The 25,126-nt window shown below is 41.8% G+C and overlaps 1 protein-coding gene across 9 annotated transcripts in view; it reads left to right on the forward strand.

Moving 5' to 3' along the window:
• Positions 1–5,405: 5,405 nt before the first annotated feature.
• Positions 5,406–25,126, forward strand: part of LOC139993232 (uncharacterized) — a 45,152-nt gene continuing 25,431 nt past the window's right edge. For 2 of the 9 annotated variants that reach the window (XM_072014754.1, XM_072014760.1), the window contains exons 1-2: positions 5,406–6,042; positions 15,667–15,744. The gene's annotated coding sequence lies outside the window, so the exon portion shown is untranslated. The other 7 variants (XM_072014761.1, XM_072014762.1, XM_072014763.1 and 4 more) reach the window with 6 other exon arrangements.

The following is a 25,126-nucleotide window of genomic DNA, read 5'->3' on the forward strand; positions in this document are numbered from 1 at the left end:
CTCTATCTCTCTCTCCCTCTCTCTTGGTCGGACCAGCAGACCGGGTACCCTCTCGTTCCTCTTTATCTCTTTATATCTGGCCACGTCTCACCGTCTCTCTCTTCTTCCCTGGCTGCCACGCTCGCTGCCCGTTTCACTCTTTGGACGCGAAGCTTTCGTTGGTCGTAGCCAGTGTGGCGGATCAGTGTGCCGCGTTACGGGTAACTATACCCATCTACTACTCTCTCTCTCTCTCTCTCTCTCTCCCCTCTCTCTTCCGCTTACTCTCTCTCTCTCTCTCTCTCTTTCTCTCTTTACGTATACACAGGCCCCGTGTACACGCTCACACACTTTTGGGGGGGAAGCGTACGTAGCACAGGCCGACTGCAGCCTGGTGGAAACTGGTGCGGAGTGGCAACGGTGAAAACGCGGCCTACCCATTCGTCCTGTCGAGATTCGGTCGGTTTGTTGGCCCCGCGATATATGGATGGATTCTGCCAGCCTGTACTTGTACTCTCTTGCTCTCTTCCCACACACGCGGCAGCACACCCTCGTCCGCTCTGTCTCTTCTCTCTTCGCTCGTGTCCGCCACGATATCAGCCTGGAGAGACTATCTATTTCACTGGGTTAGCGTTACGCTCTACGGGAGTGTATGCACCTTCTCACTCTCTCTTTGGTCATCTCCGAGAGGATGAACAGACGCGATCTCGTGCGTTGCTGCTTCACCTGCTAAATGTCGGGAGGTGTGCGGATCCATGGTCGCTTCGACCACCCGTTAAATGGATTCTCGATCGTTCGGCGAACTTTGATCACGCCGAATTTCAGCCAGTCCCGGCACTATTGAAAGGCAGGAAGAATTTGGATCGGTGTACATTGTGGATGCTCCTGGAATCTAGGGGAAAGTTGAGGTGGACGAGATAGGACAAAGTTTAATTGCTTTACCTTACCTTGCATACGAGCTTACATTCATTATACAGGATCGGAACTTTACGTTGTCATAGCGTTAAAATGGTAGCGTTAGATTAGAATTTGGAATAAATTCAAGAATGATTTTGTTTGTCGTTCTTGGTCTCTTCTTTATATCATTTTGATTTTCTTTTATGCTCTTTTATATTCACGTATACGAGCTTCCCATAGTGGAAGACTTCAGACACTTGTTGCTAAGGAAGTAATAATAATTCAAACGAGAAAGAGAAATAGCGTTTATTGCTGATGCTTCCGAAAGGATGCGCGAAATGAGCGGAATATTTCAGCCACTGATAAACAGGAAAACTCGCGACGTGAGTGACACAGGGGAATTCTAAAATGGAGCGAATTTCTAAATTTTTGTTCTCTCTCGCGTTCCAGGCTGCACCAATGGTCATCACCTCCTTTCGATTAAGTCTCGTAATTCTCGTATGTCGCTCGCTGTAAAATGAAATATTAATTTTCACTCGTTATGGGAGTATTTCGCGCAACGAGCAGCTCACAAAAGGAGCGCGTGTAAATTTTTAATGGCTCGTCAAAAAATTCCTCTAGCCCCCTGAGTCGTACATGAAAAATTTCCAGCAAATAACCAGTACCTCTTCCTCGTATATCAAAAGTTATTCGCGTTTAATTTCCCGTATCGGTGTTTAACAATGAACGCGTTATTCGTCGTTAAAGAGCGTTCCACGATCGGGGGGTGCGGGTCTCGACTCGCGAAGAAAATCGAATCGCCCCTTCATTATCCCTCAATTTCATCCACGCAAATGCGGCGGTGGAACGAGACGCGCGCGGTTGGACGAACGAGAAGGACGAGGAAGAGGGCGGCGAAGGAAAATCAGCCGGATTGAAAAACTGATGGAATCGACTGGTGTCCATCGGCTGGTGGTGCGTTGGTCTGGGACACAGAGGCGAAAGGGAGCGAGAGAGCAGGAATTAGCCGAACGAAGACGGATAGAAAGGACACGGGCTTGGTCGGTCGTATTATAAAAATCCACAAAATAACCGACGCGGTGGCCATTAGCGATGCTCTTTTAACCCTCGCCATTCAGTCTCGCCCTCGTGATGCGTGTAAATTTTCCAGCGGTGGTCGCTCTCTGGCTACATTTTTCGTCGAGTGCCACTGTGTGTATTGCGGACCCATAGCAACCTCCTACCCCTCGGCGAGCCGCGCGCACACCCCTCACCCATCCAAAGGGCCCCCCTCGAATCACCCTCCCGGTGGTAATCCGACTGGCTAGCCACTCGCGCCAACAAATACCCTCACCTTCGGCCACCCACTGCCACCACTACTGCCTCACCCCCTTTCGTGCGCTGGCTGCCCCCTTCCCGCTCTTGCTAGCTAGCTGACCAACCCTCTCGCTTCAACCCCCGCGAACTCCCATGCCTCGACCACCCATACCCGTCTCTCTCTCTCTCTCTCTCTCTCTCTCTCTCTCTCTCTCTCTCTGGCGCTGCTGCTGGCTCTACACACTCCACTCTCGGCTTGCACACATCGTGGACGCGACTCATCCCATCCGTGACCCAACCCGCGGTACACTCTCTGGTGAACCACCCCCGACACCCCGAACACCGCGAAATGCGCGCCGTTGGCCTCGTACACGGGCCACCACACGTCGACGGGAAAATTTTTCACGGCTACTTCCGCCTCTCCAGAGAAGGCCAGCGCCGCTAGATCGACCGGGATCCCGCGATCCGACGATCAACCTAACCCACTCTCTCTCTCCCTCTCCCTCCCTCTTTCTCTCTCTCTCTCTCTCTCTCTCTCTCTCTCTACATCTCTCTTTTTCTCTCTCTGTCTTCCTTTCCCCCTGTCCCCCTGGTATTCGATGGCCTCTGCATCCAGCCAGGAACCAACCCCTCTCGCACACGATAGCCAGCCAGCGGGACACGATTTTCGTCGTAGCCTGTCTGACGTTGTTTGTTCGACGTCGTGCACGCTGTTTGCTGTTTTTTCCTGTTCTTTTGCTCTACCCGCCCCCGAACTGTCTCTCCTCCCGTTTCGAGATTGCTTCTCTTCCATTTTTCGACCTAGCCGGTTATGAATCGGGGATGAGAAGGGGAGTGGTTTATCGGTAATGACTGACGATCAGTTCGTTGTGGAGATGTCGGTGTTCCACTTCTTTGGTATTTTGGGGGTTGAGCAATTTTGGGACCTGGTGGGAATTTACGTTTTGTAACGGTGGCCTGGAATTAATTTAAAAACTTCATTTTTCCCTTATTTCTTTGTGCTCGAGTATTTGTACAGATTGGCCAAGGAAATTTCAAAACTATCAGTTAGTTTACCTTAGTCATAAATTTTATTGCCTTCAGTTGCACGGCCGTTGATTGCATCTTCTTGGTTTGAAAGATCCCTTCGTAGGTACGTGAGGGATACAGTCTACTCGAGGAAAGTGTAAGAGTAAGTAAACCTTTGTTAACTCCATAAATTATCCAATCTTCAAACCAATTGGAATATTTCATCCATTTGGAGACTTCGTGTCTCCTTTGTTTCTTTATACGGAAAAATTACTATCTACTCGTAAGTAGTCGAAATTCCAGAGAATCGCATGATCCAATTTCGAAAACAATTGCAACCCTTCATCGAATTCTCGTTGAACAATTCACAAAATACGTTTTATGAAATCGAAATTCATGCTGGAAAAGACAAACAAATTTTTCAGGCGCGAAAACACGTCTGGTCGTCCCTTAAATATTCGAATAGTATATCTCGCGATGTAGACGCGACCATAATGGGTTAAAGTCCATCGACGTGGTTGGCTACGTGACGAGCGCGAGCATTAACTAAAAACCGAACCGAGTGGTTCGCTCGGCGAACCCACGATGGAAACGATGGACGAGGTATGGCGGCCAGCGGTGAGACAAGGATACTAGAGGACCGTGACAGGTACTGCGTTGGACCTCGCTTTAATGTACAAACCGAGCACGGTGTGTACGTGTACACGAGACCGAGCGCACGCTGTTCGACGCTGGAAAATGCCGATCCACGTTCATCATCCCCTCGCAGCAGCCATCAATGATAGTCTGCCATAATTTCGCAGCCGGAGAAAGAGCCCTTAATTACATTTGTCACTTCAGCGTTTCTTGCGCCTCGATGGTAATTAATTTCGCGAATGGAAAATTACAATTTCGCTCGGATTAAAGCTTTGGAGCTTCTATAGAAGCGCAGAGCAAAAGAGCACAACGTGAAGAATTTTTACTTTTAATCCTTCGATCCATAATGTTGTCGCTTGGTAATATGCCTGTATTTTGTAGTACTAATAGTACTTAAGTGTACTTAATGTATATAATACTTAGTAATACTCGTGTGATATTTATTGCGTTTTTTATTTAAGTATATTCACACTACAGAGAGTATAATGAAAAACAATTTCCTGTTCTCTAATGGTGCATACTTGATGTTCAATTATTTAATTCAATATCGACGAGAAATTTAGAAAAATGATTCATAGATTTATAAATAAATGTTCAAGTACCAAATGTATACTCCAGTCAGATGATTAAATTATTATTAAGTTTCTGTTTATTTCGTGATTATAAAAGAAATCCTTTAAACAGAGTTATAATTATCAATTCAAACTAACACCAGAAGACTATAAGCAAAATTTCTAATTTATTCAATTTACTCGATTCACCATTTCGCTGTATAAATTTCATTTTCAATACAATTTGAACTTTTTTTTAAACTTTTATAACTATCCGTGTTGTACGTGTATAAAAATTCGATAAAATTATACAGGTGACAAGATATGTGGTTAAATTAGGGTGTCGAAGGATGAATTTTATCGATCATCCGCACTGCACTGTCTATCGAGGCCATTAATACTAAATTCCGGCCTCCGCAATCAACGCGTCGCATGAAACATGAATAAAAATGATGCGGTTCGACCGATTAATCGCCAGCAAGCCGCGGCAGCGGCCATAAATATAGGATACCCGAGCGGCGGATCATTCGTAGGCGGATAATTGGTTTTTTGTTTTCGTTCTAGTTCGGCCGAAATTAAAGTTTCATTTTGCTAAAGCGGCAAACCGTACAACCGGGCAGAGAGGGAAGGCCGCGACGGAATTAGAGATGAATAGCTGTGACAGGGCGACTCGTTCACCAACGATAACACATTGCGGCGACGAGTTGGTTCGTTGGCGCCTGTATCACGGTTTACGTTTTGGTGGTCTTTACGGGTTCCATATCACACGGTTGTTTGTCTTCTCGTATCTAACAGTATCGCACAGCCACACCGTGCCGCGCCGCCGGAAAATTCTTGTTCAGAAAAGAACTATTCTCACAGTTCGATCTCCTCCGCCTTTATCTTTTGTCGTAATGCGTGTTTATGGAGATATACCGACGCTAGAATGTTTGGCATTGCTTCTGATATTCACGTCGTTCGAGAATGGTAGAGAAAAAGGAAAAAGTTAAAATTTCTTTGTATTTTTAGAATTTTCAAATCCTCAAATCACTTGATAAAGTATTTTCTTCGTCAATTAAAGTTACTTACGATTTAAAAAATTCGACGAAAATATCTAGGAACATTTCAGCTAACTTTGAGAATCTTTCGTTTTATTTTCTCCAATATTTTATTACATTTTCTATTTTAATTTCTTTATTTTATTTTCCCCTGTGCAGGAAATTATACTTTATCATAACTATATAATTAGAATTTCTTTCCAGTTTTCAATCCTCAAACTTTTCAACTATGTCCTAAACTAACTCACGGTACATTTTTTATTTCACAAAATATACTCTTCATTCTCGATTCACAATATTCAGCACACTAACAGTTAAGCGATCTTCTCGCCAATTTTTCTAATTCTGTTTTTCATTTTTTCAGATATCCAGAAAGAGAGACGGAACGCGAACGATAGAGAACCATTCACAACTTCAACAGTTAGTTTTCCTCTAATTTTTCTAATTTTACTTTTTTCTTTTTTTCAGATATTCAAAAAGAGGGCAGGAACGTGAACGATACGGAACGATTGAGCGACGTTTAAAGAAAATGGCTGTAATTGACGGCGATGGGCTGCGTACGGGCGCAACGAAACCTCCTGCCAGTTCTCACGGGCAGCGACAGTTGTATCGGAAGGCAGCAACAAACTGCAGGCGAGGTATGTCGTATCGCGCTCCACCGACCGGTTAACCGGCAATTAGCCGATCTCGCTCGTAAATGTAAATTAGCGCCGGTGGGCCGAATCGGTGGCCGAAAAAAGAGTAAATTATCGCGGCAGCTGAGCGGATGCCCCTAACACGTAGCGAGGAACCGGCCTTTTACCCCGGCGGACGGCCACATGAACGATTATCCTGACGCTTCTAAAATACCGTTTCGTCGACGAGCAATTTAGATCATTCTACCGTGTCCAGGAAATTATTCGTAAACGTTTTGGTTTTTGGTACTGGTTTCGTTGTTACGTATGTTGAAGTTTGAAGAGCTTTGGAGAAATAATTTATCGTCTTCGAAGTGGTTAGATCCTATCTGTTATTCTGAAAAATATCGTTTTCTACACTTTTGCAGCAGATTATTCGTAAACGCGTTGGTTTTTGTTAGATATTAATTTCATTGTTGTATGTCGTTAGATTTGGAGATGTTTGTAGACTTTGTTTATCTTATCAATAATTACCCTGGCGCTTCTAAAATACAGTTTGCCGTGTCGTGTCCAGGAAATTATTTTGCAAACGGTTTTTGGTACTAATTTCATTGTTAGGTTTTATGTATATTGTTGGGCTTGAAGATGTTCGTAGATATAATTTATTATCGTTAACGTGATCAGATCCTATCGATTCTCAGGAGTTTTGTTAGAATTTAATCTTAAAGTTAATAATCTTTGGAAGACACAATGTTTGGGTTTAAATAATATTCAGTAATGTTTATTGAACAGGAACTACAGAACCTTACGTATACAAGAATTGTTGATTGTTGGCCAGTTACTCTCAAACTAGACTAGGTAGTGACCCATAATTCCTTAAACAGTTTGAGCCCCACTCTCTATACGGTAATGAGTATGACCTGTGTAAGTGTCCTGTTCAAATGCCTGTGTGGGTGTCTGTGTATGCGTGAAATACCATTGTATTCCAACAAGTTTTCTAAGATTTCGACTCAGGCGGAGCTGACGGTACAGATTCCGAGGCGCTGATAGGCTTCCGGTTTCTCAGACGTGTCCTCCGTGTCTGGACCTCTGCGGATATTCGGATAAGACCTTTATTCTGATGTCTTTATTGTTGACCATTGTAAATGTAACCAGACAAATGTCGTTTACGAAGAGATAAATACGAGGTATCTGCATATATTAGAATTGACGCAGCAGCTGTTGCCCAAGGGCGCCACAATTGTAAAAATAGAGAAATAAAGACTGTTTCTATTGGATTTAATAATATTATAACTAAAAACAGTGACAAACTTTGATACAGAAAAATCTATGTATTTAGGCGTAATAGAGAAGACGATTCACTGATGAATTCAGCACCAGATCGTGTGGTTATTTATACAAACCCATATTCTTATGGGGATAATTAAAAAAGTGGAATTTTAGGTACAAGAATTATTTTATATATCAAATGTTATAGCGAATATCGTATTTTGCACTTTTCGCATTCTGTACATTTTTGCATCTTCAGACTTCCCATAAATGCGTAAAAATCTATAGTCCGTTTATTACAAATTAGTATCGTTTTCACATAGATTTATATTTCTCTCGATACTGATAACTTTTCAGGAATAGTGTTCGGGTTATTTTTGGTTACCCATCGACCTTATGTCGTTTCTTCGCTGCCGTTTAATAATTCCCTGCAATGGCAGCGTTGGTTGGCAGCTGCGTAGTGAGATGCCGTTCTTAATTAGCGCACGTCTTAAACGTCTGTCTCGTACAAAGGGCGCTGAAGTTTCCCAGAAGTGCCGAGAGTCGGGGTCGCGGTAATTCGAACAGGTGCGTTGCCAAACTTCGGGATTAATTCACGGTTTGATTCTCCCTTTGTGGATCAATGTCCCTAAACGCTCTTCGAGATCCAGACTCTTGATCGATCTCGGGACTCCATCGAATAAACACGTTTTTGTCGAGATTAACTGAAAAACAAAACTTTGTTGTGGTTAGCGGTAGAAACATCAAATCTATCAAAGGGACAGATTTCTTTCCTGCCTTTATTTTCAGTAATTAAAAGCATCACGCAGCTTTTGACGAAATTAATATAGATTTTTATTGATATCGAAACATAATTATTTGTATTTATTTTATTTTTATTGCATCGCTTTAATTACACTTATTCTTATAGAGCATATATTCATATTTATATTAGAGTTATATTTTTCTAGTGTTAAAAGAAATTTATGGAGTTTTCTAATTTAAACGCAAATATGTAGTCTGATCCGGAAGTAATGAGGCTATTTCATGGGTAACTCAAATTAGTAACTTTGACGGGGAACAAATAAATTACTACGTTCTATGATTCTCATTAAAATAATCAAATTACATTCAACTTAATTGCTTTTGTTGATATAAAGTGATCACCAGATAAGTAATTGCGTGTTTGGCGCATTATCACTGCATTATCAATCAATGAATTTTTAGCAGAAAAGAACGTTATAATAGTATTGCAAAATCCCTGTTATTCTTCAGTCTTCTTCTTATCCATTCAAATTAAAAATTATCTTAAACTCATCGTAATTTTCGCATAATTATAGATCTTTAAAATTCTATGACCAAGCGAATGATTTGCATTTCAAACCATCAATATCTCCACTGTTGCTTCAAACAATTGGAAAAACTTCTACGTCTAAACGATTCTCAAGGAAGCTAGTTCTATAATAATAACTTTTGATCGTTAAACATCCGATAAAATCTCTTGTAAATACTTTCACATGTCTATATACGCTTTCATATGTCTAATAACAGGCTCGTATGTCCAATAACATATGCCCAGTGATCTCGTTACTTTTGAACCAAACTACGTACCTTGTAATCATTTGATTCGCGCTCTTGAACCCTTTTATTCGATAAACTACACGATCTGTCAAGTCCTTGCATAAATTCGCAGAATCCGGTGCGTTAAAAAAAAAAAAAAAAAAATCGTATACCGGTTCATAAAAAGAGGAAAAAGCTATACAAGAACGATGTCGAACGAAACCGCGAAAAGTTAATCGAACAGGAAGCAGTAAATTCCAATCGACCTCGTTGCTACTTCGATCTTCGGTCAAATTCACAATTCACGAAAAAAGAGAGAGAGGCAGAGACGGAGAGAGACAGAGAGAGAGAGAGAGTGAGAGGGGGGAAGGAGGAAGAGAGGAACAGGGGAGGGATGGAAAACTGGTGTAGGAAACGAGGGGTGGGTGGCGTGCGCGGAGTCGACGGACGGTGGAGATCAGAAAGCAATTAGAGCGTCCAACGCGATCATGGTAGCGAAGAGTGCTCGAGCCGCGTCAACACTACCGGCGGCGCAAATTGTAGCCCCGTCCCGAAAAAAATATGATACCCATCAAGCCACCGCGACGTTTTTATCGCCGGGGAAAAAATGTTCTGGCCGCGAGCGTGCTGCTCTGGCTCGTACTAGTCCATGCCAACGAAATTTCCGAGGCTTCGTTTTTTGTCACACACCGCGACTTCGCCGCTGCTAACGGCGTCCGAAAAAAGGCAACGGACAAGTCACAAAAAAAAGATAGAAAGAGAGAGAGAGAGAGAGAAAGAAAGATAGAGAGTCAGGGAGAGAGAAAGAGAGAGTCGGAGAAGCAGAAACGCGGGAAACGGAGAAAGAGCGAAAAGAAAAATAGAAAAAGGGGAAAAATATGACGAGAGAAAGAGGGAGATAGGACGAGGTGAAAATCAAAAAAATACCTGTATGTACGAGTGAAACGGAAGTATATAAAAAAGAAACGGGAGAGATACGGAGTAAGAAAGAGAGAGGAAAAGAGAGAATTCGCTTGACGTCACGCACTGGTAACGGCGCTTTATCGAACTCTCATTACCGCCGGCAGGGAGGAGGCGGTGGTGTACGGGGGTGTTATAGGGGGTAGGTTTGGCGGAGAGTGTGTTTTTCGGCCTCGTGTGGTCGGCCGCCACTCCCTCGTTGCACACCAACGTTGCCATCCCCCCTTTCCTCTCGCATCTTTCCGCCCTTCTGGCCTCACCCATCCCTCTCGTCACCCCTTATCCATCCCTCCCCATCCGCTCCCCCTCCCCTCGTCGCCCGCCGCTAACCCTTTTTACCCCTCAGCCTGCCCCCCCGCGACCCTTCGTCGCGTAAACTACCCCGCGCTCTCCTCCATACCACCCCACACGACCGCTGGACGCAATAATAAACAACCGCCGGTCGCTATGGCGACGCGTCCATCGCGCGCGAACAAAACACTGCACCCTCTCTCTGTCACTCTCACCCCCTCCCCCCGTCAGCCTGGTCGCCCGGTTTTCTCTCTTTTCACCCTCCAACACCCTCTCTTTCCACCTGAAATGTGCTTCTTTCTCTGATCCATTCGGCTACTGGCCACCTTCTTCCAACACCCTCCCCCTTCGCTCTTCTCGTGTATATACACGCTATTCTTCTCTTTCTGTCTTTACCTCTCTGTACACCTCCAATCCCTTCGCAACTATTCACCCCCTTCTCTCTTTCCCTTGTACATCGGTTAGATCGACTCTCTTTCTCCCTCCCTCCCTCCCTCCCACCCTTCCTCTGCGTTTCGTTGAACTGATACGCGCTAGCTGGTCGACGGGTTTGTCGTTCGCGCTGTTACATGCGTGCATGAGCCGAGCGACAAACCGGTCCTGGAATTACATTAAAACAATACCATTCGGGTGGTTAAGGTTTTGCGGGATGTTTGCCGTCCCCTTGTCCGGGGCTCACGGATTTTTCGAGGCTGATTAACGTCCGCGGTTCACCGTGGCCCACGACGAACCGTCATTCGTCGACGTTTAAAAATACGCCACCTTTTTTTTTTTTCACTCTCGCTGCTCGATGCGATGGGAGAATTCCACCCTCTGCGGCGTGTCGGGACCGTGCTCCGTCTCCAGGGTGATGTTTACGAACGGAGCAATTTCATTTTGGCCTCATTTCCGCGCAATAATTGCAACTGAAGCTCGTACTTTAAAAAAATTAATTAACATTTCATTTTAATATCGATGGCCAGCGTGTGTCGTCTCGTTCTCCCCCCTCTCTTGTCGTGTTCCCACTGGCCGGACAGAATTTTATTGAAAATTCCTTTGGCCTCGAAAAATCATTGAACCAGGGGCAACTGATAAATGAATTGCAATTAAATCAGCAGATACGCGTTTACGTTTCGTCGCGCGATAAATAAAATACCGGATTGAAACTCGAAATTGCTCGTCGATATATATATTTTTCTTTTTTTATTTTTTTCTTTTTTCCAGAGAAAAAAAGACGCTCGTAAATTGACGTTCCACTGGCTGATCCTCGGGAGAATATCGGTTAACGATCGTCGTTTAAAAATTGCATCGACGGGACCGTTGTCGATGCGTAATTATCAAGCCGTTGTTCGTTTATTATGACGATACGCGCGCGCCGGCTCGTAATGGCGCGTGACGAAAAAGGGGGTTGCGCAGCCCCTGGTCGCGCGAAGGGCTATAAAAGTACATCCGTGTCGCCATCTCTGGGTAAAACGGCGAACATACCTGTCGTTTTGTCTGTGAAAACCCAGCACGAAAGAGCGCTCAAATATAAATAGTTTTATTTATGCCATCTGTGCTTAAAAATTTCAATGGCTTGAAAAACTGGGTTGGAAAGAAGCGTGCGATTTATGTAAAATTACCCGTCACCAATGCACTTATCGTGTGTTACTAATTCTTCTCGAATATCGGTTGTAAGTCTCGTCATAAAAATTGCTAGAAAAGTTGTTCATAGTTGACAATTACTAGCAACTATGAAAATATGCATCTTCCTATTCGACAATAATATTGTGAATCTGTCAGAAGCGAGACTGATCAATTCCACTTTTTATTCGTTTGCAGATTTCATTGTATATAAATACGCGGTTAATATTTATCTCTCGAGGAACAAATATTTCCTTCCACAAATTCATTCATCGCGAAAGGGCTGACATAGATGACGGCAAATTCTAAGTTGAATTTAAAAAACAGTGTTTGTAACATAATCATCTTTTTTGTTTTCTTGCATTTTATAAAAGTATACATCTGCTTAAGCTATTGTAAAATGTCCAGTGATGTAGTTTTCTGTGTTTCTCTCTGTAATTTCGTATTTTTACCATGGAACATTTTGGATGTGCACGTTCACATATATCATGCGGCCAAAAACATATCGAATTGTAGATGATTGCGGATTTGCAGGTCGATTAGGTTCATGTAAATTCACGAGCCACTTGCTATTGCTAGTTGCTATTTGATATACAACTTTGCGTAGCTGAGACTGGATCACGAGCATCGAATATTTCATTTCGTAATGACAAAACTGATAGTCGTCTGAAAATGTTTTCTACATCTGTGTTATAATTAAAATGAAAACAAAAATACAATAGTTGATATACCTACAATGGCTACAGTGGTTGGCAAGAATTGAATTTACATACTAATTAAATCTAAGTACATTAAATTTCGTTTCACTTGGTAGTACTTTAAAACGAGTACAAAAATTTGATACAATATAAATGAGACATAGAACTTGATAAATGAAAAACGCTTCGTTCAGAGAAATTAAGGATATCATCGGTACTCTTCCTAATCACTGTAATTATCTTAATGTAGAAATTAATAAATGTGAAACATTTGCATTTTTCAGAATTGACACAACCTTCGATAGTTAAACTATTTCGTTATTGACGGATTAACGTTTAACAACGAATCTGGTCACAATTCTGTAACGGAACTTCTTCGCAGAATCAATTTTTCATGGTCGATAATTCGTCAAAGGGTGATCTCTTTACGCGATGTAAAAACACAGCCAGACGTCTTTAACGATTCGAGTTTTCTTTGAAGCAACCGCCATTCTCGGTGCCCGCGTACGACCATCTCGCGTCTACTTTTAGTCGTTCAAGGAAGATCCGTGTCTCTTTCGTTTTCTCTTTCTGGTACACGGCTATGGTTCGTTTTCGTCGCACCCTCACAGTCTGGAGGCAACCTCCGCCCACCAAAACCGCAGCTCCCGCTCGGCCTGTACACCCTCACCCGCCACGTCGCTACTAACCGTTCAGGAAATGTTTATTCTGCCCTTTTACCGGTAGTTCCAAAGGATTTTTGGATTTCGTTGCCAGCCGCAATTTGGAAGTCAACGACCATCCCTTACGCTACCCTCTTTCGAAACTTTCTTCGATGTTGAGGGTTGTGTTGCGCTCCATTCATTTTTGGTCGATTGACTTAGGTAGAGGATTGGGTTAGAGAGGATCGGAAAGAGGTAGAACTGGGGATTTTGGAAATTCATTTTAATTGTCGAATGTTGCTTGGATAAAAAAGCGAAAATAGATCTTAGAATTTTCAGTTATCTAACATAGGGTTTTAATGTTTGGGATCCGAACGATTATTTAGTTAAATATTTAGTTATCCAAGTTTGTTTTTTTTTTTTTTAAGCGGATCGTAGAAAATAATTGGAAGTTTTGACAATTTTTGTGAAATTGAAGAATTGACTTGATTTTAAAGAAAATTAGATTGCAGACTTTTAATTATTTGGGTTTAATTTAAAATCAACTTGCATCTCGATTGATTCTCCTAAGTGTATTGAAAGAAATAGTCAGATGTTTTGAAATTTATTCGAGGATTGAAGTTTTCTTTCAAATGAATTGGACGTTTTATAAATTTATTGAAATATTGAGGATTTCATTCGATAATAGAAATAATAGTGGTCGCAGGTTTTTAAGTATATAAACGTAATGTTTCATTTGATTAATTTCCATTAAGCGAATCGGAGAAAATAATCAGGCGTGTTGAAAACTTACATAAAAATTAATGAGCTGTTTCAAAAAACAAAGAGGACCAAATTATGGACCAAGTATTTGAATTTAATATTTCAACATTTTTTTCCATAAGAAGACTGAATTTAATTTCCGTGGATAGAACATGATTTAATTAATTCCAGAATAGTGGTGGCTGTGCCTGTGAAAGTTTGCTTAGCTGACTGATTCTCGTTCCAAAGGCTTCTTCGTTGATTTATTCATTCCTCTCGGTACGTCGATGTGAATTTTCCATTTCCAGGAATTGCGGAGAGGGAAAAAATTAGTAACGGCGGGAAAAATACGGGTTCATGTTTTCGCAAACGTTGGTTCTTGGCAGATCTTAGGTTGGAATCGGAGTGAGAAGAACGAGGATGCGCCGGTGGGCTGGCCAGGCCACAGCGCCGCCCCTCGACTCTCGACTTACTTTTGCCATCTTGCCTCCGATTCTGCGGTTAGCCCCACTTCGACCAGAAACCAGGCAAGCCGCTTGTACTCTTCGCTGGCAAACTGGCCCCGTGAATCGACCGTCCACGATCGCGTGTCCCGGAGAGAACATTTTTTCCATCTCCAATCACACTGTCGCTATAAACTCAAAAAATTTGTCCTCCTCGCTGTGAATATTTCTCTTTGCTGAAACTTTGGCGACCCTTCTCCACGTTTGCGCTTAACGCCTTTAATTCTTCACCAATATGTTTCGATACTTTTCAATGAAATACTCATCATATTATGCGGTGGCTATTAGCGTATTTAAGTAAATCACGAAGTCGTGGATCTCATGGCAAACGTTTTTCTTATAGAGTCAGTTAGTTGTCATTCGACGATAAAACGACTCTTGTCTATGTTTAGCCTTCTTCAGAAATTCTTCAAATTCGAAAAAATAATCTGAAGACTTTAATTTTTTACCAATATATTTTTGGTCAACGAGTTTTATTATCGTATTATACAATTGTAGAGTTTGCAGCAATGAGGTAGCTTTAACACTTTTTGGAAAACAGAGAAAGAGATAGATTTTGTATTAAAAAATGCAAAATTTTATTACTAGAAATGTACTCCACTGATTATTAATTGATTAATACATTTGTGAAAAAGTGATTCGATTTTGATTCATTTTAACTTGGTTTTTGTTTACCCAAAGTACTAGAAAGCCACCTTCTAGCGTATCTGCACTTGTATCGTACAAAAACTGTATTTAATTAAGTCATAAAGTCCTAAAGTCGTGAAACGCAACTATTTAATTTTCATTCGGCGGCATGTCAAAATGTAGATCGTTTCTTATAAATGAAAGTTGGCTTTCGCTACTGGGATATGTCTGAGAAATTGATGAGGGCAACGATAAAAATTGGCGAGAGCGTGTTGGGTAACAGATCTCGGTTTTCGAATGGCAACGATTATTCGGTTCACGCGTTATTTATTTCTCTGGTATGGAATATAATCCGGATAATGGGTTGGCTGATGAGCTGCTGAAGCAGACAAACGCCAGCCGCATCGAGCTACTGGCACGGAACGGTATTCTGGTATTTTTTCTTTCATTGAATGCGCAGGAATTAACGCGGTTTCCCCCTTCTCCCTCTTTCTGTTTCTGTGTCTCCATGGAACGCGGTATTCGCCAAACGAATCACAGATCCACGTTGATTGCCTTTAGTGTCACTTTCGAAATACATTGTTTCCATCAGCATTTCCTTTTTTGCACGAGAAATAAAAATCGATCAATATTCAGCTTTACCGTGTGACAAACACATTTTCTAAATCTCTTTAAAAATCCATCCTATTATACCAATTTTCGGTTCTACGCGCTCAGAATATCTTCTAATTACAAACAAAGATTCAAATTTCTTTCTTCATTATTCGTGATTCTCAGACAATGACGTACTGTTGCAAGATACTGGCTCTGATTGGACGCGAAATGCATCGAGTAAAGAGAAGGATATGGTAATTGGCAAGTAGAAAGAGTTCATCGTTTTTCGATAAGGAAAAAAGAATTTATATATCGATGAAGGTTATATAAAAAGTGTGTTGAATATTCATCCAGAATTTACCGCGCCTTATTCATATTCCGATCTTACTAGAACTCTTTTTTCATGACAGAAGATAAAATCGTATAACATCATGTGACGGTGAGTAAGCAAGTTAAAATACTTCTCTTACCGTTGTGCTGTCTGAAATGTTATTTTCTGAACAACGAACAAATATATCATCCTTCTTTTTTAAAATCTCCACCTCATCATTCTTAAAAATATCTCCTGTTTCAAGCCGTAAATTATTCATGTTTCAAAACCGTAAAGACGGTTTCACTTACACGATTGTCTTCTCAAAATCTCCATGTGTAAACACTAAAAATATATCCTGTTTCATCTTTTCCTAAAATCATTCTTGTTTCATGATCAACAAAGTTCTAATTACGCCTTACATCTTATTTGAAACTTCGCTAAACTTTCCCCAAAATCATTCATACGTCAAGATCGAAAAGATTATACCACTTTTTTCTCAAAATCTTCACCTCTAAAGATATATCTCGTTCAAAACCTCAGTCATTTCTAATATTATTCGCATCATGAAAATCGAAAAAATGATTTCGATTACATCATTCTCTAAAATTATTCATGTTCTGAAAATCGAAGAAAACTATACCACCTACGCTATCCTTTTCTTAAAATCTCCGCCTCGAAAAACAATAACAATTCAAACAATTCAAACTACTCTACTAGCCTTTCTCAAAATCTCCAGTTTTCAAAATTCCTCATACTCAAAATCTGATGTATCCTTTTCTAAATCAAATAAACAATCGAATCTGCGCCGCTCTTCGTCCAAAAACTACTATCTACCCCCTCCTCCACCTCCAACCGTACCTAAACAAAAACCATTAACAACTGGCAAAATGGAAAAAACGTTTGCAGCTCATTCGGCCTGACATTGAACCCATTAGCGTGAAAGTATCCGAGGTCAGCTCGTCGGTGCGTCTACCCCCGCGTCGGTAAAGGAAACAACAAAATTTGGCGTGCGCGGGGGTGTATAGGGTTGGTTTGCATGCGCGGCCGCGCGCTCACGGCCATAATAATAATTTTTACAAGCCCGCGTGTAATCAAGGCTGCGTGTTACACATGTTCCGTCGGTGGCTGCCCCTACTCGCACCGCGTACGTCCCCCGTCTTTGTCGTTGTAGGGGTGGTCGTGGCACGTGGTAGGGGCGGTTGATCGCGGGTAGGGGGCGCGCACGGTTGACGGAGGGGAGAGAGTTCCAGTTCCAGTGGGGCGGTCGTGCTCGTTAGAGCGAAACTACCCTCTACGGGATAGAGACGAGGCGGCTAACCCCTCTTTGGGGGCGAGAGAGGCGACGAACGAGGGAGGGGGCGGCGTAGTATTCACGCGGCACGGTTGCTGTTGGTGCTGTGCTGTTGTTGCTCCTTCTGCTCGTGCCCCGGTACCGTTCTTCGTGTATTGTTGTCCAATCGAGCGTACCGACGAACCGGTTTCGAAGCACGCGCGCCGCTTTCCACGCATGGTACGCCGTAACTTTTTCCTTTTTCCGATCGTGCTACGCACTACGCCGCCTCGTGACACGTGCCGTTGTTGTTGTTGTTGTTCGACCGATGTGCGTATTTCGACTACGGCCGGCTTGGTGAGAAGGTAGAAGAAGATGTAGATTATGGTGGATGTGATTTAAGGAACCAGTGTCTTCTGATCGCTATAGGATTCTATAGGTTGAATTTGTTGGTTGAATGGGGTGAGTCGTGTATTAGGATGTTGGTACATGTATGTCAATTTTAGCGAAACGTGCATTGCTATTAGGATTTTTCATTGTTATCCAGAAATACTCTGTTTAATAAGTGGAAGAGTTATTAATAATTAATTGATTAAGTGTTGCTACCAATAGGTTCCTTTTAACGCAATGGTCCTATAAGAATGCTTGGCTTCTGAACAGTAGTATTATAGGTAAAATGTGCTGTTGTTACGATGAATATTAAGTTTTGCGAGATATTTTTCAAAGACACTCTTTGGAAATTGTCCTGGGGAGCGGATATCGTATATTCAAAATTTCTTTGTACGAATGTTGTTAATCGTTCTTTCCTGTCGATCCACTGGTTTAAGAAACGAGCGTCTTCTGATCACTATAGGATTGTAGATAGGATTCTTTGTTATGGCATGAACCACGTAATACGACAGAAATAAATTTTAATTTTTATAAAAGGTGGCTCGAGATTCGAATTTTTAATTGCTACATAGAAACACTGTTCAGTAACTACCGTGGAAGAATTACTTTATCTTAAGAAGTTCTTTGATTTTTCATCGAATTTGTGATTCATAGAACGAGTATCTTATAGATACTGTAGAAATCTGTAGCGGTCCAGAAATGAAATACAATTGATAGAGTAAAAATAGGATATTGGTATGCTTTAATTTTAATGAAAAGTCTCTTACTATTTACTTGAACTCTGATTTTTACAAAGATATTTATCACATTTGTAAATCAGATTAAAAATGTTCTTAAATATATAATTTTTCAAAATAGAATAATAAGTAAATTAATGGAAATATGTAAGAATTTGCGGTAGGAAAAATGGGAAAGTTACCGCGTGTAGAATCTTGACTGCAAGGGGAATAGGGCGTCGGTGGTCGGACGCGGCGATCACGCGAATGGGCTCGATCTTTTTGTCGCGTTTCACCCGCTCGTTTTCCATGTGTCGTTCGACCGTGTGCTCGTTTTACGAGCATCGATTTCCGCGTAACACGGTTTTTCGATGAATCCCGCCGCGTTGCGTGATCACGTTCGCTTCCTTTAACGACACGTGCTCCGGATTGCGTTTCCATTAGTCTCGTTATCATACTCTCGATTCCTACCGTTCTGTCTCAATATTTCCAACTATCCATACACAGTAAAACTATCTTTCCTTTCGACGAAACAGTAACTTCCACGTAACGATCGATCAAAGTTAACGTTCGAGATCGAAACGGTTTCAAAATATTTTTTCTAATGTAAATTTCTGGATATTACTTGTAAAAGAAAGCCGCCTTTCGGATATTGCTACTTTTGAGATTTGAAGTATATGTACCTCGTTAATGATACACGGAGCACGTGCTTCATTCGAACCCTAGAAACTATCATTAATCGATAATGGAGCTATTAATTATTGTCATTATTGTCACATGGTCTGCTGCGCTAATCTAGCGATCTGAATTGACTGACAGATCTCTACATTTGTCTCGAAAGCTACAGCAGACGTCTAAAACTCTTTCTAATATTCTTTTTTCCGTGTATTATTATACACAATTATACATTATACATTATAGAATTGAATTTCATGGAAATTCTTCAATTACTTTAGTTATTGTTAGATTATACACGACTGGCACTTTTGGAGTTCGTGTGTTTTGATAAAAAGATATAGGAAAAGAAACAAAATAGTTAATATGACAAACAGACATTATTACTTAAAATAAAAACATCATCAACATTATCCAAAAAAAAAAAAAAAAAAAAAAAAAGAGAGGAAAATGAAGTAGCCGTATTTCAATAACTTGAATACTGGACTACTATATCACAATACTCATATCACAATAATCATTGTAACATGTGACAAAATATTAGTCAGATGGCATATAAATTCTCGAGAAATTTTAATTCTTCTAAAATAAGTCACTTCTTTAATACCCTGAAAATATATAATGGTTACCTGACATCCAAATTAAGAAAAAAATTCAGTTCTCCCAAATTTTAATAAACTTTCAACACATCAATGTACTAACAATTCGATATTCTCCTCTCATATCTTCCAACCATCGAATTACACATATACATTATTGAAAATTGAACACCATAGGAGAATTATTGTATTTAAAATAAACAGTAGACAGATCTTGATCTTACTTTCACCGTGGATGAATTTCAAGTTTCCTAAAATAAAATACCAAACGCTCCTTGCTGCTTCGGTACGCCAACAATTCGATATTCTTCTTTGGTATCTTTCACCGTTCGTTCCACATTATACACCACTGGAATTAATGCCATAGACAAATTGTTTTGTTCAAAATAATCGAATCACGACCCGTGAAAACAGTAACGAGGGGAAAATCGACGATGGTAAAAAGAAGTCGAGCAGGAATATTCCGTGGTTGGCCGGTCGCGCGCTGATCGAAGCGTGACGAGCGGTAATTGAATGTAGGTATGGCATTTGCATTGACAAGCTCCAACAGAGATAATTCGAATCTCGTCGAACGCAACGGTCCACACGGGCGTTAGGTCGTTTGTCAATACGACGACGGCCGTCCGGTTTCCACGTTTCCACCGTATCGCTGTTTGTCACCGTCTCGTCGACGATCGTTCGCCGCTGAATACCGCTACTTCTCTGCCAGTTCGCGCGATTCATTCCGCGAATCTCGTTGCTGTTATTCAAATAAGCGACAGACTGTTGGACTACCATGGCGCCAGGCTGCAACGTTCCGTCGTTTTCGCTCTGATTCCGTCAGCCTAATGCGCTTCGATGCTCCACGGTGGTTATATTTGTTCTCCTCCCATTTCACGGTTTCAGATCAATGATATTATATTTCGATACGTATATATTCTAGAAAACATACACCTCGCTATAGAAATTCAGAGATATGAAAATTCGGAATGTAAGAAAGTTCGTTCTGTGTTTTAAGGGTATAATTTTTATTACAGTAGACACTCTGAGAAATAAAATGTTTTAATTTAGAAATATTGAATGCTGGGATTTGAAAAACAGAAGATGTAAGACAATTGATAGCTAGCTTACCTTATAGCAAGGTTCTATAATTATTAATTACTCATCCAGCAGCTTCGATTCTTAGTCTAAGCGCAGGAAGTAGGATTCCGCTTGATTTCCTAATTTGGAAAATAAAAATTTTAATATAAAAGCTCTTCTCAAGAGTATGAACTTGCAGTGCAAGAAAATTTTTAATTTAAAAAATGCGAGAATTGAAATTGGACACTGAGATTTGAGGAGCAAAGGCTCTAAGATATTTGAACGATATTTGAAAGATATTTGAAAGAGGCTCTAGATCTTAACATTCAGTGAGATTTCATGAGCAAACGTGCAATTCCAATTTTTTTCTTATTCTTCACAAAATGTAGAATATCTGTTTATTTTCGAGGAGATAGACGATTGTTCGAGCAAATGAGAAAGATTGATGGGTAGCGGGGGATCGATTGATACGATGTGGGGGAAGAAGCATCGAAGATCGAGGAGGGAAGTATCGATCTTTCGAGCGGAGATCCGCGCGCGTCAATCGTACGTGTTTGCCTGGCGGCAAGTCCGCGACCGGCTGGCTATCGTCAGGATATATTCGCACAGGAAATGGGTAGTTCCATTGTTTGCACGTTCGTACAAACAGTGCAGCTGCGAGGATGCGCCGACCCAGCGGTTCTCTCTGTTTGATTTTCGAAAGTGAAGCTTCATTGTAGCGTATGTCGGTGCAGTGTATACCGTCGTGTCTGCTGTTTTCGATCGACCAAGCTGAAGAATCGAGAGAACACTTCCAAGGAAACGTCTGTGACGTGTCAACATTTCGATGACGTGCCGATTTTCCACGAAGCTTCTGATTATAACGAGCCAAGAAAGAACCTATCATCTGTGACTTTGCGAGAAATTCTAAATCAAAAATTTTCAGATATCGTGTGTTCTATATTCTTGAAATACTCATCATCCAACGTTCTTTAATTTTTATAATTAAAAATTAAAAAATTCAATTTATTATATAGTAGCTACAAAAAGTACTTGCAGGTTATCTGATTTTTCAACGAAGCATTGTTTTTATCAGATTTTATATTTCATCTTCACAATATTGAATTTTTATAGTACTATTCTACTAAATGATACATAATTTAATTTACTTGAACTCAATTAATCTACTAGTCACTGTATAATTTTCGATTAGTACTGAAACTACTGAATTCTATATTTTTATCATCTATTCTTCAAGTTTCGGTATCTATATCATATTTTTCAATTGCCATCAAGTGGGACTTTCTTACGTTGTAAATTCTTATTCCCCCGAGTTTCCATAGTGAAACTTTTGTTTTCTAAATTAGTGGATCAAGAAGAATCTTTTATTCGCGTCGATGCTGCATAATCACAGTTTATCGCAGTAGTCGTTATGATTGTTTGGAATACAGCAAGAATTTCAATCCTCAATTTCGTATTTTACAAAAATTGTTAGATCGCTTTCCTCTTTGCGGTTGATTATTGGATTTTATCCTACGGTTAGTTACCACGAAGAGTACCTACATTCGGTTCTATATAATTTGCGAAAAGCGTCAGAAAATTTTTTTTGCTTTTCGGCTTTGTAACTAACTGTTTAATTCATCTTACTACCGATAAACAGTAATTTTTACGTTTTACGAATAGCGTTAGAAGATTTCAAGCGTTTGCTCCTCTGCTTTGCGATTGACGATTTAATTCGTCATCCTACTATCGACATACGATATCTATTTTTCTAGTAAAACAATCCTGGACACCTCCTAACGTCTGAAATGCAGAGCGATGAGAGCGCGAGTGCACCGAACGTCAGAAATTCGAGTTAACAGCGTCGAAAACCGCGAAACCGGAAAACCACTGGGCTTTGGGTTTCGAGTTGCCGTTGAAAAACACCAACGATCCCGCTAATCCGGCTGGAGAGTCCAGTTACGCGGGTGTTCTCGATATTAAATCGCGGGGCCCTCAACCTCATATCGGCGGGTAAACGAGAGACGAGGGAGAAACAACGGCGGGGAGGGAGAGAGTGGAAACTCTCTGGCAAACACCCGAGAACAATGATGATGACGCTCGGTCCGTCTCCTCATTAACTTTCGACTAATTAAACGCAACGACGCTCGTTACGAGGCGAGACGACGGTCGGCGCGAATTTTGGCGCACGCCACGACGCGAAAGAAAAAAGTCGCCGACCGATTCACCCGGTGAATCGATCGATCGATCGAAGTCGTCCCCGCTTCGCTTTCGCTCCGCTCCGCCCCGCGAGCCGTCGGTTCGTCGGTCCGTCAGACGCACGCGAGCCACACCGCAAAAGGGTCGAAACGAAAGGGGTGGGAAAGAGAGGGCCGTGAGTATGAGAAAGAGAAGGATAGAGGTTAGAGAGAGGGTTAGGGGTCCGGTGGGAGATAAAGCGATAAAGAGCAACGGAGGAGAAAGAGAAAGAGGGCCAAGCCAGCCAGAGAATGTGAGACGAAAAGAGCCAGTGGAAGAGAAAGAGAGGATACGCTTGTGCGACGAACGGAGACGAACGCTCGCGGAAGGAGTGGGGTTGCTCACGGGGTGTGAGAGGAACCAGGAAAGGGGAAAGGGATGCTGCGTGTGTTGGCATGGACCAGTGCGTCAACGGCTGTTGCCTCACACGAACCGCCGAAATTATAGTTAGTGGCCCCGACGGGTATTTTCAGAGACGACTGTGACTACCAAAACACGCCAGCCTTCTCGGATTCTCCGCCAGCTACCTCGGAATCCCTCGTGTCACTGCAACATTCCAAGATATTCTTCGAACATTCGGAAACTTTGCGGATTTTCAGACGCTCTGAAGATGAAAATTGTTTAGAGTTGAAGTGTGCTGAATTATATCGGTTTCTTTGGTGGGATTTTGGTGTTCATCGTTTGGTGGATAGAGAGTTTGCAGGTTGACAATAACACGTCGTGAACTTGTATCTCGTTTATGCTGGACCGATGACAGTAGAGAAGATTGTGGTGGATGGAAGCTTTGCTGTGGAGATCGAAGGTTCCATGAGAGTGAGGTTTTGTTGCGGTGAAGATTGTGATAGTCCGTCGGTTGCTGCGGTGAACACGGCCAGACAGTGAGTGCGATTCTTTCAATGGAACTTATATTACTTGGTGATTAGGTCCATGAATGTGTTCAAGAATTTAATCAAGAATCTCTTCTCGCTTCTTCGAAACAGCTTTCGAATTCTCCACGAAGGAAGATTCTTCCTCGATGCTCGGATGCGTCATGGATTTGAGAAGAAACGTCAAAAATCGTTTTAGCAATATAACAAGCTTCGCAATTAGTGCGAATGATATTACCGTGATACTTTCAAGAGTCGATAGAAATATTTTCCCCGGAAGTGGAAACACGAGAGTAGCCCAGCAAGAGATTTGAATGCGAAGTTAAGCGAGAATCTTATCCGTCGCAGTGTCGTTCTTTCAAAAGGGTCGTAAGATTCTTCTCCCCTTTATCTTCGTTAGTATCGTGCTTTCATAATCTCTAATCATCATCTTCGAATCAAAGGACTCTTTGAAGAAGTACAAACGTTTCTTTCAAAGATCTACATCAACAAAGTATATTGGTCTGATTATTTACACACGGAATTCCTCAGCCTTCAAATTCTTATCAAACAATTGCATACCTCTAATCTAATTGCCATCTTATCAAACATTGGAATTGTTCGACAACAGTTCCCCTCAAAAATCTACTTTGACAATGTCAATTATTCTAATCTACATCCTTAGACTGCTAAAAACAGAAGACTCCGTCTCAAATTTTCGTCAAACAGCTCCATACTTCATTGATCTAGTCACCACCCTTTCAAACACCGAGAATCTTTGACGAAAGTCTCTCTCGAGAATTCACATTAACAACTCTAACCGGTTGCTTCAATTATTCGTAGACTCGGTCTGAAGACTTTTGTCTCAAACGTTTGTCAAACAACTTCGTATCTGTAGTCCGACCGACAGATTTTGCATACGAGTTTCTCTAAAAAGTCCGCATTAATAAAGCGAATTAAGCTAATTACCTACGATGTGCGAAGCGAAGACGCGTTGCTTTCGTGTGTTCAGCTAAGGAGTGGAAATTCGCGAATAATCAGGCGCCGATCGCTCGTTATCGTGCCCGATGGCCTGGTGATCCGCGACACGTTCCGATGACAAGTGGCTGATTAGGAGCGGCGCCGGAGTGTCTGAACGATTACCGAATCCTGTTCGGTATCTGACGGCGCTATCCTGGCCTGTTACTGACAGAACAACGTGGTAACGTGCCACGTGCACTTTGACACGCGGTTGTTACGTGCGTAGGGGTTGGATATCCATGTGGCGTGTGGGGGTTGCCTACCGGCGGGCGTTCTTTTTCCCCTATTTTTTCCGTCCCCACCACTAGCCCGCTCCAACCCCTCCTGGAACCACCTGGATCCGGTGTGTCAGCCCCGGTGACGTGCGCAAAAATTACTGAATGAACGGTGACGTCACCGGCCGACCCGCGTGAAAAGTGTGCGAGTCGTTCCTGTCCGTGTCAACCACTCGTTTCGTCTCTTTTTCTCGTACGTGGCACGCTCGCCACCCTCTCTTCCCTCTCTTCCCTCTTTTAGTTCGCCGTCTGTTATTCACCATT

This window comes from Bombus fervidus, chromosome 12 (genome assembly GCF_041682495.2).
Source record: "Bombus fervidus isolate BK054 chromosome 12, iyBomFerv1, whole genome shotgun sequence".
In the NCBI taxonomy this organism is placed as follows: Eukaryota; Metazoa; Arthropoda; class Insecta; order Hymenoptera; family Apidae; genus Bombus; species Bombus fervidus.